Source organism: Lissotriton helveticus, chromosome 3_1 (assembly GCF_964261635.1).
Source record: "Lissotriton helveticus chromosome 3_1, aLisHel1.1, whole genome shotgun sequence".
Classification (NCBI taxonomy): domain Eukaryota; kingdom Metazoa; phylum Chordata; class Amphibia; order Caudata; family Salamandridae; genus Lissotriton; species Lissotriton helveticus.
Window position 1 is genome coordinate 1,405,539,606 of NC_136061.1, and position 16,372 is coordinate 1,405,555,977.

Below are 16,372 nucleotides of genomic sequence, written 5' to 3' on the forward strand. Positions count from 1 at the left end.
AAACAACAAAAGCTGAAAATGCTATTATACTTTTAAGGAAAGGTATTTTAGGGAAGAGGGCAATCCGTCATGTAGCTTTTCTCTTGACTGTATGGATTGCCCACAAAAAAAGATAGTATTTCTTATAACTTTGTGTGGTCTACATTAGCGTTTCTACATTGAATTTGTGGAACTACCAGCTGACAAGTAGATTGATGAAAGGTCTTTCTACTAAGCAACACCTTCGGACAAACCCATCTTTTTTATTTAATTATTTATTTTTATTTATTTTTATTTTTTGTAAATCAGACAATATGGTCGTGGCAACAAAAACATATGCAAACAACAAATTTCATACACAATGGAGAAACAAAGAGATTAAAGAGTAGTTCATGAAACAACAGCATAGTACGAATTTCCAGATTATACATAAGAAACAGACAAAAGAGAAATGATCCAGGGTGTTACTTTACCCATGCCTCCACCAGAGCTCAGATCTTACAGGCTAGCTTCCGCCTTCGCCTACCCTTTAAGGTAAATACAGAAGATTCTAATTTATAAAAAGCCAGCAACCTTGCTCTCCAATTAATAAATGTTGGAGCTTCCGGACTAAGCCATTGCGCCGTAATGTAGAGACGAATCATGGACATGGCTATGAACAGAAATGCAGACGTAAACCACGAAGTTCTAGACACTGCTGAGTCTTCAACCCCCATTACCACCATCTCTGGGGACAATAAACACGAAACATGGAGCGTGGAATTAATAAATCGCTCGACCTCAGATAGAAAGTCGCGAAGACTCGGGCAGGAATAGAACATATGTACTGAGTCTGCTGCATGCATACCACACCTTGCGCAGTGATCTCCCTTTCTACAGCCCCATTTCGCTATTTTTGCAGGCGTGTAGTATAGATCGAATACCGTCATGTAACTTTGAGTTTGTAGGCTTCCAGAGACTAAGACCTTGCTGGCTAATTCTAATGCTGGTCTCACGTCAACACCGGTCTTGCCGAGTTTACCTTCCCATTTAAGATTTAACTTCTCAAGATCATTGATAAATGGTCCCTATTTTTGCCTTTTTCTGAATCAGCTCAAAAATGGGATAATTATCTAGCATGGAGGGAGATACCCTAAGACGTTTAAGTATATAACTTCTAAGCTGTAAGTATTTAAAAAATCATGAATATTCAGCTGAAATGTATCCCTGGGAGACAGTTTATCCCTGGGCCGGTTTATGACCGGCCCCGACTAAGTCCCCTATAGTTTGAATTCCGAGTGCCTGCCATCTGAATATGGTTTGATCTTGAAAGATACCGGGTAGGAGTCTTGCGGATTTGAATGAAGTATAAAGATTTACATTGGGAATGGATAGTATACGCCAAATCTTTTGCCAAATTGTAAACAAAGCAATAACTACCTTAAACCTATTTTTTTTTAAAGTAACTAGGCTCCAAAACTTCTGTTAAAACACCATTGGCACCTGAGCCAAGACCCAACTCATAGATAGTAGGCCTATTACATAATTGGACCTCGACCCTGTCCCCAAACAATGGTACCCCTAATGATTGCAGCATCACAGACCAATAGTAAATTTCCAAATCCGGTACTGCCCAACCGCCCCGATCGCGTGGGAGACACATCCATTTTGCTGCTCTTCAGGACCGGCGGTAGCCCCAGAGAAACCTGTGGCAAATCCTATTAGCCTTTACAAGGCTTTTTTGCGATAGCTCTAAAGGTATTGTCCGGAAGAGATAAAGACATTTTGGGAGCACCAACATTTTTAGAACATTGCAGCGGCCGTAGAGAGAGAGATGTAAGTGATCCAACCGTTCTAACTTCGTATTCACGGCATCAACCACCGGTAAGATGTTCAGTTCCGGAATGGTCTCTACGGCAGCAGCAATTTTAACTCCCAGATAGACTGCTTCGCTAACTACTGGGGCATCGGAATATGGCATATTAGGTGTCTTTATTACCTGAGTTTTAGCTACGTTTAGTTTATATCCCAAAACTGATCCAAATAGCTCCGCAGAGGCCTTAAGTGTAAATGCCGATGAGACATCTGACGTCAAAGCAACAATATCGTCAGCGTACGCTAACGCACGATACTCTATACCATTAACACTAATAGGTTGGATCCCTAAGTGTCCTTCTATTCTGCTCAGGAATGGATCTATATATAGGGCAAAAAGCAAGGGTGAGCACAGACACTCTTGCCTAGTGCCTCTACTAATATCAAAATACCCCTGCTCCTGACCAGAAATATGCAGCGCCGCTACCGGGTAGGTATACAGCGCCTGTATTGCCTGAATAAACCCGTTGCCAAAACCCTTCCACCGGAGCACAGCCCACAGGAACCCCGAGGGGGTGGACGTGACCTGAGCCCAATCCAGAAGAGCAATGACACGCCGAACATGGTCGGCTGTGTCCCTTCCGGGGATAAAGCCATGTTGGCGCAAAGATACCAGTGGAACTATCACCTCTAACATCCTGGTTGCCAAGATTTTAGAATAAATCTTACTATCACTATTTATTAAGGAGATAGGTCGGTAGGATGATGGATACAGCTCATACTTCCCCTTTTTCTTAAATAAAATAATTGTAGTTTGGCGCCAAGAGTCAGGAATGGTACCTTTCTGCGCAGCCCTTAGCGGTGTGAGTAGATCGGGACAAACCTCCCTGAGGAAGATCTTATAAAATTCCAAGGGAAGGGCGTCAGGTCCGGAGGCCTTCCCATTAGCTAGGGTTTGTACAGCAAGTTCAACTTCCTCCACTGAAATAGGAGCTGATAACCATTCATTACACTCAGGAGGGATCTTCGAAGTATCCAATCCCAACAGAAAGGCCTCAGTATCAGCCTCCCACTGAGCGCTTCTAGGATCTTCAGTATACAATGCCGAATAAAACTTCTGAAACACTTCAGCCACACCCTCCTGAGTGTCCTGCACCACCCCAGCTTCATCTAGAATTTTATTGACAGACCCCTGCACGTTTTTCTGTTGGAGCCTCTTGGCTAGGTCCCTACCGGAGTTCTCTCCGAATTCAAACATTGTTGTTGGATATTGCAAATATTTAATAGCCAGATCCTGGCAAAAGGCATCCAAAAGTTTGGACTTTAATATGGCAACATTCAGCTGTGAATCCTCTATAGGAGACTTATTCTTAATTCACATGATTAGTTCTAATTCAGCGATCCTAAGCTCCTCCATTTGGCTCTTAACAAGCTCCTGACCTACCTTCCGCCGTTAGGCTGCAAAGCTCTTAGTCTCGCTACAAACTGCAGCATTTAATGCGTCCCAGACCATGTGGCCAGATGCTGTACCGCTGTTAATATCTAGAAATTCAGCTAGCCACTTCCTCATATGACCCTGAAAAGCCTCATCATACAAGAGCTTTCTTTCAAACGTCCAAACCCTTGGAGCACTAATTGGACGAGACCAGGGGCATTCTACCACCAATGGATTGTGGTCCGACAAAATTCTGGGAGAAACAGATATTGAGGCAATTTCGGCTGTCTGTTCAGACAGAAAAAAATAATCAAGTCGGACCATTTTGTTGTGAGGGGCAGAGTAGTATGTAAAGCCGTCATCAGTACTATTGTGCCGATACTATAAATCCATTAAGCCATGTTCTTGCACTAAAGTTTGTAAAGCTTTAAACACTCTGGGTTTCCTGCCAGTGTACTTGGAGCTTCCTAACAAATTAAAACTACTAAGCAAATTAATATTCATATCCCCACAAATGACCAAAGGGGAGTGCCATGTGGCTAATTCAACATTTAAATACTTGAACACTTCCGGGTCGTCTAAGTTTGGCCCGTAGATCGTACATATTGTTAATGGTCTATGGGCAACTAATATTTCAACAACAGCCCACCTGCCCATCCTATCCTCATGAACCTTAGTACAGATACCCACTCCACGCTTCATTAATACAGCAACACCCCTTATCATAGAGGATTGTTTAGAACAGGCAATTAAATCATAACCTGGCAGTTTTAAACAGCCGCGCCTACCCCAAGGTATATGGGTCTCCTGAATGCATAGTATATCTAGTTGCATAGCGTTCACTACTTTAGAAAATAATGCTCGTTTTTTAGGGTCGTTAAGTCCACAGATGTTCCATGAACTAAGGATAAGTTTACCCTGCCCCATTGATACGGAAAAAAAGGTTTCTTACACAGGACTGTGTATTTTTGACTTTGCAAAATATGAAAATTAATTTACAACAGTATTGATCCGATTTCAAGCCACGACCTACACCAACACCCAAGACCACAGTGACCTTACCCCCCTTCCCCCTCTCCGCCCAAAGCCCACCCCTTCCCCTTAACCTACCCCCATCCCCACCCTCTCCCCCCCTCCCTCTACATACCCCTTGGCAGGCAACAGGACAGAGGTCCTTATGATGGGATGAGCCTACAGCCTATTCTTACCTGGACCTCCCACCCCCTCCTAACTATAACTGAGGAAATAGTCAATTGCAGCGACTTTAAAGGCTAAGGGAGAAAAAAAGGGGGGAACCACCATTTTACAAAAGAAAGCCTCCCCTGCAATCGACTCAGCGCCCCTCTGCTCAAAGGATCCCACTAAAGCAATGCATAGGTGAAGCAACACCAAAACCAGTATCCGGCTTGCTATATAGTGGCAAGGTATTCCCTAGCCTGAATTTCGGAGAGGAAGAATCTAGTCTGACCCTAATAGATTATTTTAAATATAGAGGGGAACAGTGGGAAGGCTTGAGCCCCTTTTGACTGAAAAGGGGATATCAGCTGACGGAGCTGCCACCTCCGCTCCACTGTTGCGGGACAAAAATCAGGGCAAACAAAGAACTCGCAGCCTTTACCAGCTCTTTTTCTATCAGGTCTCGCTAGAGCATACATCTTCTCTCTCGCCAGGAAGTTGTTAAGGCATATCAAAATTGCTCGGGGTCTTTCCCCAGAATGACCAGATTTCTGCCTCTGTTTGAAGGGGAAATGCCTCTATAAAAAGCTCTACCATAAACTGCCTATCATCCCCTCCTTCACAACCTTCAGGGACCCCTAAAATCCTAAGATTATTTCTCCTTGCCCTATTTTCTAAGTACGTTAACTTCCACAAAATATCATCCTTCTGGGCGCCAATCTTGTCCGTTGTAGTTTTCTGCGTTGCTAAGGCATCCTCCAGGTTAGAAATCCTCTCCTCAGCCTCTCCGATTCGAACAGCTATGTCGGTGCAGGTTTTGGCCCCTCTGCGAATGGAGTTTTGTACTCTGCGGCACGCCCCCTGCGTTAGTACGCTCTCCTGCCGGGATTCTTCGCGATGCGCCATCATAGTCTGATAAATAACGGCAAGGGTTATCTCTCCTGGCAGTAGCTCAGTCTGACTCGGTGAGGGATTCTGGCCTGTTGTTGCAGAATCCACCCCTGAGCTAGCTAGCCCAGATTGAGGACTGTCCCAGGATAAGGAGCTAGAAGCAGCCGAGACCTTGTTGTTAAATATTTCCTGTTTTTTTTATTTTTTGGCTTTCAATACGGTCGTCGGGCTATAGGATAAGGCCTCATTACAGAGGACCTCATTCAACCTCCAGTCCCCCACATCACTGCTGTCTTCAGTCCAATCTCTGTCTCTGTAGAGATCTTCATCATCTTCAATTGAAGAGACTGTATGCTCCGACAGGGAGTAAAAATTATCTCCCCCCTCAGGTTCCCTAGACGACTCACCCCCATCTTCAGAACCGCAGGAGACAATGTCCTTAGGCAGAGGAATGTTAATAGAACCAGGTAAATGCAGGGGATCTAGAACTAGGTTACTACCCATAGGCAGCACTACATCTCCCAGAATACCGCTTGCCGGAGACCTAAGCACGGGCTGTAAGCCAACAGTAGGATTTTCATTCTCCAGGACAACCTTAGAAAAACTCTTAGTGGCCACCTGATGTGCTAAATGCCCTGTACCTTCCAGCTCTGTTGTAGAGACCTGCGTACCCCCCCCCCCCGAGCACGGAAGGAATAACGCCATCTACTAGTTGCTCTGCCCAATTACTAGCCTGTGATGGAGTCAGGCATGCCAGGTTGCCGCTGCTGTTAACCACCGGTAGTTTATTTTTAACATTCTTGAACAGGGCAGGAAGGGTCTGCTTCGTTTTGCTGCTCACCGAGGCTCCGGTCGAAGAAGCCGTGGCGGCTGAATTCCTACTCCGGGTGGCGTCCGTACTGGCAGTAGCTTCCCCTCCCTGCGAGGCTCTGATGTCAGACTCTTCAGCGCTACTAGTTTGAGCGTTCGCCGCGGAGCGAGCCCTCGCGGCTGCGGCGGCAGCCTTAGCTGTGATCTTCGGGGCCATAGGCGCTCGGGAATGATGATTGCAGAAGAATGGAGCGGAGCGAGAGGAAGCCAGTAGGTGAGGCAGCAGGACACACAGAGTTCTGAGCGATGCCGCACTTGGGGTACTAGCGGAGCACAGCAAAAGTCTCAGCATCCGCTCAAATGAAAAAAAATCCACTCCGCTCAACCAGTCGAGGACATAGAATATAGAGAAGCAGACTTCAGAGAAGGTGGTACATCCAGGTAAGGACGGCTGACTCACACAGCCGAGCATAGTGTTGGAGCGGTTGTAGTTACAGGGGGCCCGCAAAAGGAACATCCATTGCGCAGAAGCAGTAATAGAACGAGAATGCCGCAAATGAGGAATACCTACAGAGGAAATCCTCCGAACACACTGGAAAAAATGGAATGGATAAAAGTCGATAGAATTCCAAAGACAGTTTGGAACCAACTGACGAGGTCGGAGCCAACAACTTTAAAAAAGTGCGTGAGATCGGCCATATTAGAGGCAATAAAAATGTGATGCACTAATTGACCGAAATGCAGGAGAAGGTTTATGTTATAATTGCATTTCAGTAGGAGCTCTAGCCACCTGCAATTCGAAGGTTTCACAGGCAGATGTGAGAGTTAGAGTTGAAGGCCACAATGAGCTATCTATGATCCGATGCGGGGGAAGCAAGGCGTTGTTGCAACAACTGGCAAGCTGGGAAACTGATAAAATATAGGGAACTTCGGCCGCATACAACAACAATCCTGATCACTAAGCATTAAATAACTCTCATTTGAAAGGACCGTAATAAGTGGGCGAATGGCGGGAACTGGGATGCTTTTTAAATAATAGATCAAATTCGGGACTGAAGCATTAGATGTGCTGTGAATTTTAACATTTTTTGTAAAGACTCGCATTCTTCTCTTGTAAAGAAAACTTCCCTATTGGCACGTTCACAGCGATATGTAAAGGGAAGTGACCATAATACATGAATGAAGCTGCTTCCAAAAGGTTCATATCTACCAACAAGAAAATGTTTCATGCAAGCTGTAAACTGAAATGTCGAGATAGGCAAATAAATAACGCTGTGTATCAACCACAAAGCTGTAGTAAATTTAAGTTGTTCAAATTTCTCTAAATGCAGCTTTTTGTAAGTTGCGTCTTTTATCGATATCAGTTGTTTGCATGTTAAATTAAAGGGCAGGAATAAATCACTGCAATTCAAATAGTGCCATGGTGCACTCCCATTTTTAAGTGTTTGAAGCATCCAGCTAAACTGCATAATAGATCCAAGCTAATTTTGCCCATGATACAGTGTTGACATGTCACTTTGTATAATATCAATAACAGATGACACAATGTTATTTAAATTGTAAATATGAGAAGACAGCATATTATTACTATTATCAATGACAGCAAGCACTTTATCCAAACTCTCTTGGTCAATTTGTCTTAAAAGTGCAGCAGTTTCCATCTGGGATAATTTCCAAATTTCATTATAGGTAGCATAAATACATCTTTTAGAGCATGTAGATTTGGGACCCAAAAAAACAATCTGATAAAATCGCAGTCGAGTGGTTGCAGTCGACAAAACACACTGCGCTGGGCATAGTTAGAGGTGCTGGCTGCGGCAGGAGACAAAAAGAAAATGCGTAACTGCCCTCTGTGCTGAGAAATCCACAATTCAATTGGTGAGAAGGAGGTTTCTGCTAGGCGGCCTGCCCGCGGTCGCCGGAGCGGTCTAGTCGCTCATCGTGGGACCCTGCAATAGACCGGGAGGCCGGTGCGTAACTCCAAGCGAAGAAAGAATGCCCTGTGCACCGCAAATATCAAAGAACTCACTGCGGCAGTAGTGGACCTGACACACATTCGATTGGGAGAACCAGGGCCTACCTGAAGACGCCACGCACCTCCATGCGGCCTGTCCGGCATGTGGAGAAGCGGACCCTGTGCACGTAACAGCAGCAGACGCATGATGGTGAAATCCGGTGGGTCCCAGGACTGCTAGCACGGTGCAGGAGGAGACAGAGCTGCAGAGGCTGGGCCCAGGAAAACGATGCAGTGGGTCATACTCTCAAATGTGAAACGGTGGACGGGCGCGGTGCCTGGGTCAGCAGTATTGTGTGCCCTGGGTGAGCTGCGTGAAGACCCCTAGGGAGAGGAAAGTTACGCCGGAGCTCCCGTGGTACACACTCAATTGTCTTGGGAACGAAGCCCCAGGGTTCTGTAAACAGAGACACCGGCTGGCAAAGTACAGGGGCCTGGGTCACAGTCTGCATGAGAGATGGCAAGTGTTATTCATCACCTCCCAACCCTGCCGTAACGGACTGGCTCAATAGACCAGAGACAGCCGAAAACATGGGTCACCAAGCAGTCGCTCTAGAACAAGATTCCAACAAAGGACATACTTGTAGCTGGTGGATTTCTGACGAAGCGTTCTGGAGCTTCATTGCCTGGCAGTCCTGAGCCTGTGTTTACTCATTGATTGCACTGTGAGCCACTACAGGACCTGGACACTAGTAGCTGTTGTGTGAGCGCTGAACAAACTGAGCTATATTGGTGGAACAGTTCAGGATCTGGTGTGGAGTCATCCAAACGTATGGGCAAATACGACACTAAGCAGTCTAAGCTCTCTTTTGAAAACAAGCGACTGGCAAGGCATAAGGATGATGATGTGGACACTGATAATAAATCTGCTGTGAAAGAGGGAGCTGAAAGTTGTAGCGATGATTTTCGTGCCCTCCTACTTGATATGAAAGCTAGCTTAAAGACCATAGATCAGAAATTGGACTTGATGAATACCAGGATGGACCAGGTAAAGAGGCAGGTGGAATCGAAATAAGAACGCCTGGATGCACTGGATAATCGAGCTACGGAGCACCATGAGTTTCAGGTCAAAACAAAGGAGCAATTATTAAACATGGATAGAGTACTGAACATTATTAAGGCCAAGAATGAAGATTTGGGGGCCCACTCTCGTAGAAACAATCTACGCATCATGGGAATTCCTGAGACAACAGCGACAAGGAAGAAGGAAACATGCTTGGAGGACCTTATGCCCGAATTGTTTGACCCTGATCTCGTAACAGTCTTTATTGTAGAGAGAGCACATCGCACTCTGGGGCCCAGACCTCCGGTGGGCTGTACGCCACGTCCAATTATAGAACACATTTTATCGGGACTGCGATGCTATTCTCAGATTGGCCAGAGCGAAAGGGAACATTAACCACAAAGGTAACAACATCTCTATATTTCCAGACTTTACCCCTACTGTTCAGGAGGCCAGACGTGAATTTGTGCCAGTGAAAACACTGCTGTGACAGCAAGAGATACGATATGCCTTACTCTATCCGGCCAAGTTGAAGATTAGCTATGAGGGGTCGGCACACCACTTCCCGGATGCTAAATCTGCACGGAAGTTCGCCAAACATATTGGAAAATCCACAAAAGCTCCGAAATCTCCCTCTAAAGAAGCGCCTGGTACCGGATTCACTGACAATGAGTGAGAACGAGAAAAAGAGGACAACAGGGAAAAAGAAATAATGTTATTATGTTAAATCCCCTCCGCATAGCCTACGCTTTTTAAGAGCGTCTGAGCCACTCCCACTTATCGAAGGTGGCCACCCTGCCAAAGCGCTGGGCTGTTGCAGGTTCGTCCATGCCTTTAGGGACATCTCCCAACACTTTCAGTTTGTTGTTCGGGGGGGGAGGGTATATGCTCAACCTAATTGGGTTGTTGGTGTGGATGGAGGGAGGCACTTTGTAGTTGGGGTAGTTAGACAGGACAGTTCAAAGATAGGTCACCCAATGGACAGCTATGAGAAACGGTACATGAGTCAAAGTCAGATTCATTTAACCAGAATATGCTACATTAGCGGTATGGATAGCACGGACAAATACAGATGTAAGGCCATTTCTACATGCTAACTGTAGAAAGTAACATCTCAAGATGACAGAATACAAATTTCTTACATGGAATGCTAGGGGGTAAATAATTTCCGAAAAGCCCGACTTATTCAGTCTTACTTAGTTAGACACAATATAGCCTTATGACCATTACCCAGGACACACTCTGAACACACCCCGGTCCTGCTAACACTGGCGATCCCATATAAATCATTCTGCTGGAGACTATCACCCCAAGCCCTCACAGATACCCTATTTAAACAGGAGATAAGAGAGGACATTACAGAGTATTTCTCTATCAATACAGGTTCAGTGCAGACACAGGCTTCACTGTGGGAAGCTTTCAAAGGGGTTATCTATGGGAAACGTTTTTCAAGGCAAGCAGGAGTTTTAAAATCTATCAGGCAAACACTTAGCAAGTTAGAGATAGCTATTCGAGACCTGGAGTTGCAATACTACACCACTGGAAACATACAAAGGTTGAAGGACGTCAATGCAAAAATAATAGAATATGAAGAGGACGCAGACAGGTAGGTAAAATACCTAGGGAAATACGCTCAAGCTCGCAGGTACAGAGAGGGTGATAGGCCGAGCAGAACTCTAGCCAATACCTTACGCACTCATAATACTGGTCTATTTATAACTTAAATCCTTGATGACAACCGCAAGACAGTTAGGTATCCCCAGGGCATATTGGAACAGTTCTCAAACCACTACTCTGTACTTTACAAATCCTCATCCCAGTCTACTCCTGAAGAATTACAGGACTACTTAGACACTCTTGAATTACTGTGGCTGGGTGACAGACACATGGCCTACTTAAATGAGCCTACTTTAATGAGCCTGGAGAAGTGTGGCTCACCGATTAAGGCGGCAGACCCTGAGGCAGAGGTCTGGCCCGGGACTAGGGTTCAATCCCTGTCGCGGCAGGGTCTTGGGCTCAATGTCCTCGGACCCGATAATTCTCGCCTCGGTGCCTACTCTAATCATGGGTTCCACTCTGCAACTCTGGGCAATAGCTTGCTTAATCTCCACACCGGCCCTAACAACGCTAGGATGCCTGGCTTCACCTTGGGGGTGCCCAGGAGTAGACACCTCACAGGAACAGGCCAGGAAGGGTTCCACAGCGGTATTCGTACAGCGCTTAGAGACCCTTGGGTGATAGGTGCTATACAAGTGCAAATTACATTTACATTTACATTTACGGTGAAAGATGTTACACAGGTGCTAAACGGCCTCCCTTCAGGTAAAGCGCCGGGTTCAGGTGGGCTAACAGCAGCATTTTACAAGGCATATGCTGACCTGTTAGCACCGCGATTACTACACCTATATGAGGAGGCACAGGAATCGGGGATGTTCCCACCCACAATGAGAGAGGCAATAATATTATCTTTGTTAAAACATGGGAAATCCCCCAAAGACAGGGACTCATATCGCCCTCTCTCCCTAATAAATCTTGACCCAAAAATATATGCTAAATTGCTGGCTAATCGGGTACATCAATTGTTACCTCTGACAGCCAGACCAGACCAATCTGGTTTTATTCCGGGTAGGTCAACTTCACATAACCTACATACATTTTTCGCGATACTTCAGTATTTACACCCACAGTTACCAGCACTTAGACGCAAAAAAAGGCTTTCGATTCACTCAAATGGCAATATTTATTCGCGATAATTACGAGACTGGGAATAAACCCTACCTTCATAGGCCAGTTAAAAATACTATACACAGCTCCCACAGCCAGACTTAGAATAAAAGGTCTGATCTTACCTCCATTATCCATCACCCGGTGTACGAGACAAGGGTGTCCCATATACCCATTATTATTTGCGATAGCAATGTAGCCGCTGGCGGCAGCACTTAGACAACATCATGCAGCAAAGGGGTTGGGCTTTACTACGCATGGCATCATCGATTCGCTATATGCGGACAATATTACCTTATATATCAACATTCCAGAGACAAATCTTAACCTGGTAATAAGTGAAATCCTTAAATTTGGTGGATTGTCCAGCATTCAAATCAATTGGACTAAGTCTGTCTTGTTCCCGTTAACCTCAAGCACCAAGCCCTATCTACTAGACTATCCTCTCCAATGGGCAACCGGCCCGACTTGCTAGGGATCTGGTTATGCCAAACCACAGAGGAACTCTGGAGCGAGAATTATGGTAGAGCAGTGTCCTGGTTGGAAAACAAAATCAATACTTGGTCCCGACTCCCGATTTCACTGGCTGGGCGTATCGCCATTGCCAAAATGATTGTCCTCCCCAGATTTTTATACTTATTCATTAATATCCCCCTCCCGCTCACAAGCGCCTTTTTTAAAACTATGCGTTCATTGATGATATCCCTGGTGTGGGCAGGAAAGCAAGACAGGATTGCGTGGGAACTCCTAACTCTCCCCTTGGCCCAGGGGGTTTGGGCGCACAAGACTTCGCTCTTTATGCTTATGGTGCACCGGCTAAATTTTTACATTACTGGCTCCACCCCACACCTTTCCAGCCGCACATAGCAGTTGAACTGGACAGAACAGCCGTACTTCCGCTTTCTGTGGCACTGTTTCATCCAAACAAACGCCCTTGTGATGAAATTGACCCAGTTGAGACACTAAGGTGGAGTTGAGAGGGACTGCGCAGGAGAGCTGGTTTGGCAGTTCTATATGCCCCCTCGGCGTTGCTGTCACAAAACTCCCAGATGCCACCACTGGAGGAGAAAGGTAATATTAAATCAGCTGCTGCATTGGGGATAACCAAATTTGCAGACGTATACCCGGGAGACACATTTTTGCCACCTCCTGACACAGAAAGCGCTTCGAAGCCCACTTTTTCTGGCCTTTTTTTATATTACCGAATAATGGCTACTTGCCGCCAGCAGCACAACCCTTTCCCTAACCAACCTTCCAGCTTGCAGGCCCAAGAACAAATTATAACTCGTCACCACGTAGACTAATCACAAGGCTTTATAGCAATATTCAAAACACAGCTATGGTAGTGGAGCATAAGGCACTAGTGCTCTGGAATATTGAACTCGACCCCCAAATCAAAACAGACCAATGGAAATATTGCTGTGCCCAATTACAGATGCTATCCTCTAACTATAAATTGCGCTTAATTGATTTTAAATATCTCCACAGGTTCTATCGTACCCCCTCCCAGCTATACCATATGGGTCTGAGACCTACTGACAATTGCTGGAGATGCAAAGCGGCCTCTGCAACATTCCTGCATGTTGCATGGGAATGCCCCCCAATAGTTAAGTACTGGATAGAGGTCTTTTGTATCATCAGGGAGATCCTAAACACACCAACCATTCCCAACTCGCTGATAGGCCTGTTGGGATTCGTTAAAGATACTCCAGCGGGCCTTCGGGTATTAAATGTGATGTTGCTATTGCCTGCCAAATGCAGAGTGGCTATTCATTGAAGGAAATTGCAAGCCCTTGTGGTATAGGAATGGTTTCAAGATATTACATATTGTTAAATTCAACTCTTGTTATTCTGGGAACTCAGTGTCCAGCCCAAAGATATCTGGAATCCTATGTCGGAGTGGTTACATGCACAAGGTCCAGTAGATACAAATTTAGATCTGCAGTCCACCAGCACTATTAATTCAAGTCCCCCAAGGCAGAAATGAACCTATGCTAGGTTGTGCTGGGTCTATGAACTTGGTATTGCAACAGGTGACTAACCCTGGGGATTTAAATGGCTGTATCCGCTATAAGAACTATTACTGTCCAGTATTGAATTTTTATGACTGATGTAAATGACTGACCTAGATTTATTTTGTTAATTGTTATGTTTTTGTGTAAACAAGCTTTGTATAAGGGATTATGAGTAGTATCCTGATACTGTCATTAATAGGAAAAAGCAAATAGATTAAAAGTACAAAAAAATAGAAAATGCTTAATAATTCTCATAATTAAATGTCCCATAACGAGGAACTGTCAATGCACCATCCTTCTCGGTGATCTTAATCCATTGTGCAAGCCAAACACGTATGAACACCCACTTCTATCGCCATAATATGACCCGGTGTACATTCAGGTGGTGCTTCTTCCCCCAACAGGCACAGTCATATCTCCCTTCACTAGGCTTTGTAAAGCTTTAAAGAATTTAATTTTCAACCAACAAAGCACAATATTCACAAAATACTTTTAGTAGATACCAGGAAATGATTTTCACTGACAATTCTCTGTTTAACAATTACAACCAATCCCAGCACGGTTTCCTTTGACGTGTTCAACTAATAGCAGCGTGGCTCTACCCCTACCGACCTACGCCATCGCAGCACACTGTGACGTCAATCTCACTCTTTGCAGCAGCTAACCCTCTCTTACAATTTTTCATGAGCACTTTCTCTAACCAATTTACACAAAACACATGAAAGCAATTTCGACAACTAACTTTGTCGGCTCCTCTAGGGAAATTACACATTTTTGCACACAAAAGAAACAGTTCAGAGCAACACCTTCCGACCTACTCTGACATTCACTTCAAATGAAACCTCGACCAGCAGGATCTCACTCGGATTGATACAGTGCTTTCCTGTGCACTGAGAATAACAATACCACCACATCTCACAATCACACAAAGATAAAGTCCCTATCTCAATAATGCTGTTGACGACGTCTCACGATCAACACCACAACTTAGCAGACAACTGCACCCAGGGCCTTCTACACTGAAACTGCTACTAACTGCTCCCGGGATCTTAGGCCACTACAGAACTGATAATCACTTCAACTCCTCTGCATTAAGCCCCAAATTCACACATCAACTTAAATAATTTCTGCAGGACACCACACAATCACTGCAACATACAGCAATCTAAGCATAGCAAATGTAATGAGCAACCCAGTTAATACTCACACTCCTCCAGGCCCGGACTGGCCGTTGAGGGCACCGGGCAATCCCCCGGTGCGCCGCACGGGTGGGGGCCGGTTTGTTACAGGGCAAATCGGCCCAGTAACAAAATCGGCCGAGAAGCGGCCCTGGCGGAGTTCGGTCACGCCGCAACACCCCCCCCACCCCCACTGGGGGGGTGGGGGTGGCTGGCCGAGCACTTTGCCAGGGCCGGTTTTCGTCCCCAGTCCGGCCCTGCACTCCTCCGCTGCTACAATTAATTTCCAAACTGCTGGAGCAACATCAATCCTTCAACCGAACCATGGGCTTTTGGGGTTTGGACTGGGCTTGGGTAATATTCTAAATAGGACACCCTAACTCCCTCACTCCAGTGGATAAACCTTCCAACATGCTACCAAATGGGTCCAGCATTTTCTGGGCCCACTCTGTCCTCTCCATTGAACCATTGATCAGTGAGAAAGTGACTAATGCCTGCATGGAGCCCAGCTGAGACCAGTGCCTAAATTAATCAGGGTGTCTTATCAGACCCGAACATTTCCACAAAGGTTTCTGGAGGCCCTGGGGCTAGTAGGGAGCTGGTGAGTCCAACTAATCCACCTCTGCCCAGGACCAGAAATTCGGCTAATGGGCCAATTAAATATTTTAAAACAAGCCTCTCTGCATTGGGGCAGTGGAAAGACTCTTTACCTTATTAAAAACCATACAATTTCTTCAAGTTTAGACATTTTTCCTTCGCTAAAAAACACTCTTTCTGCTGATAGCAGGCATGTGATACCTTAGTCTATTGAACAAGGTCATTGGCAGGGCATGCTCAAATAATACCCTTGCTTGGGGGCCTACCGTTGTGTTTATAGCTTTTAAACCTTCTCTAGAGTGGCTGGTGGCTAGAAATTTCATTCTGGGAGTCAGGAGGTCATAGTGTATGCCTACGTATTACTCTCTCAATCCAAGAATCTAGAGCCAAGTTCATGTGTTAGTTTGCGGCAAGTACTGAGGGGATGAGCTCTTCCTGCACACAGAAATCCACACTGTTTTTAAAAGTTCCCATATAATGTTCAATAGCACAGCCTTTCTTTTCCATTTCATCCCTTACTATTCAGCCCGGTGTTTGTTGATCATCAGCATTACCGATCTGGAAAGCGCTGCGAGGCCTTCGGGTAGCTACGCGCTATATAAGTGTAATTTCAATTCAATTCAAATATGTCCCATTTGCTCGTGGCATAAGGTGGTCCCTTTCCCGCCTGCCTATGTTGGCTGCAGAATATTTCTTCCTCTTTTTGTCTCCACCCTAAGCAAAACCAACGGAGTACAGCAGTGCCTTGTGCTGGGT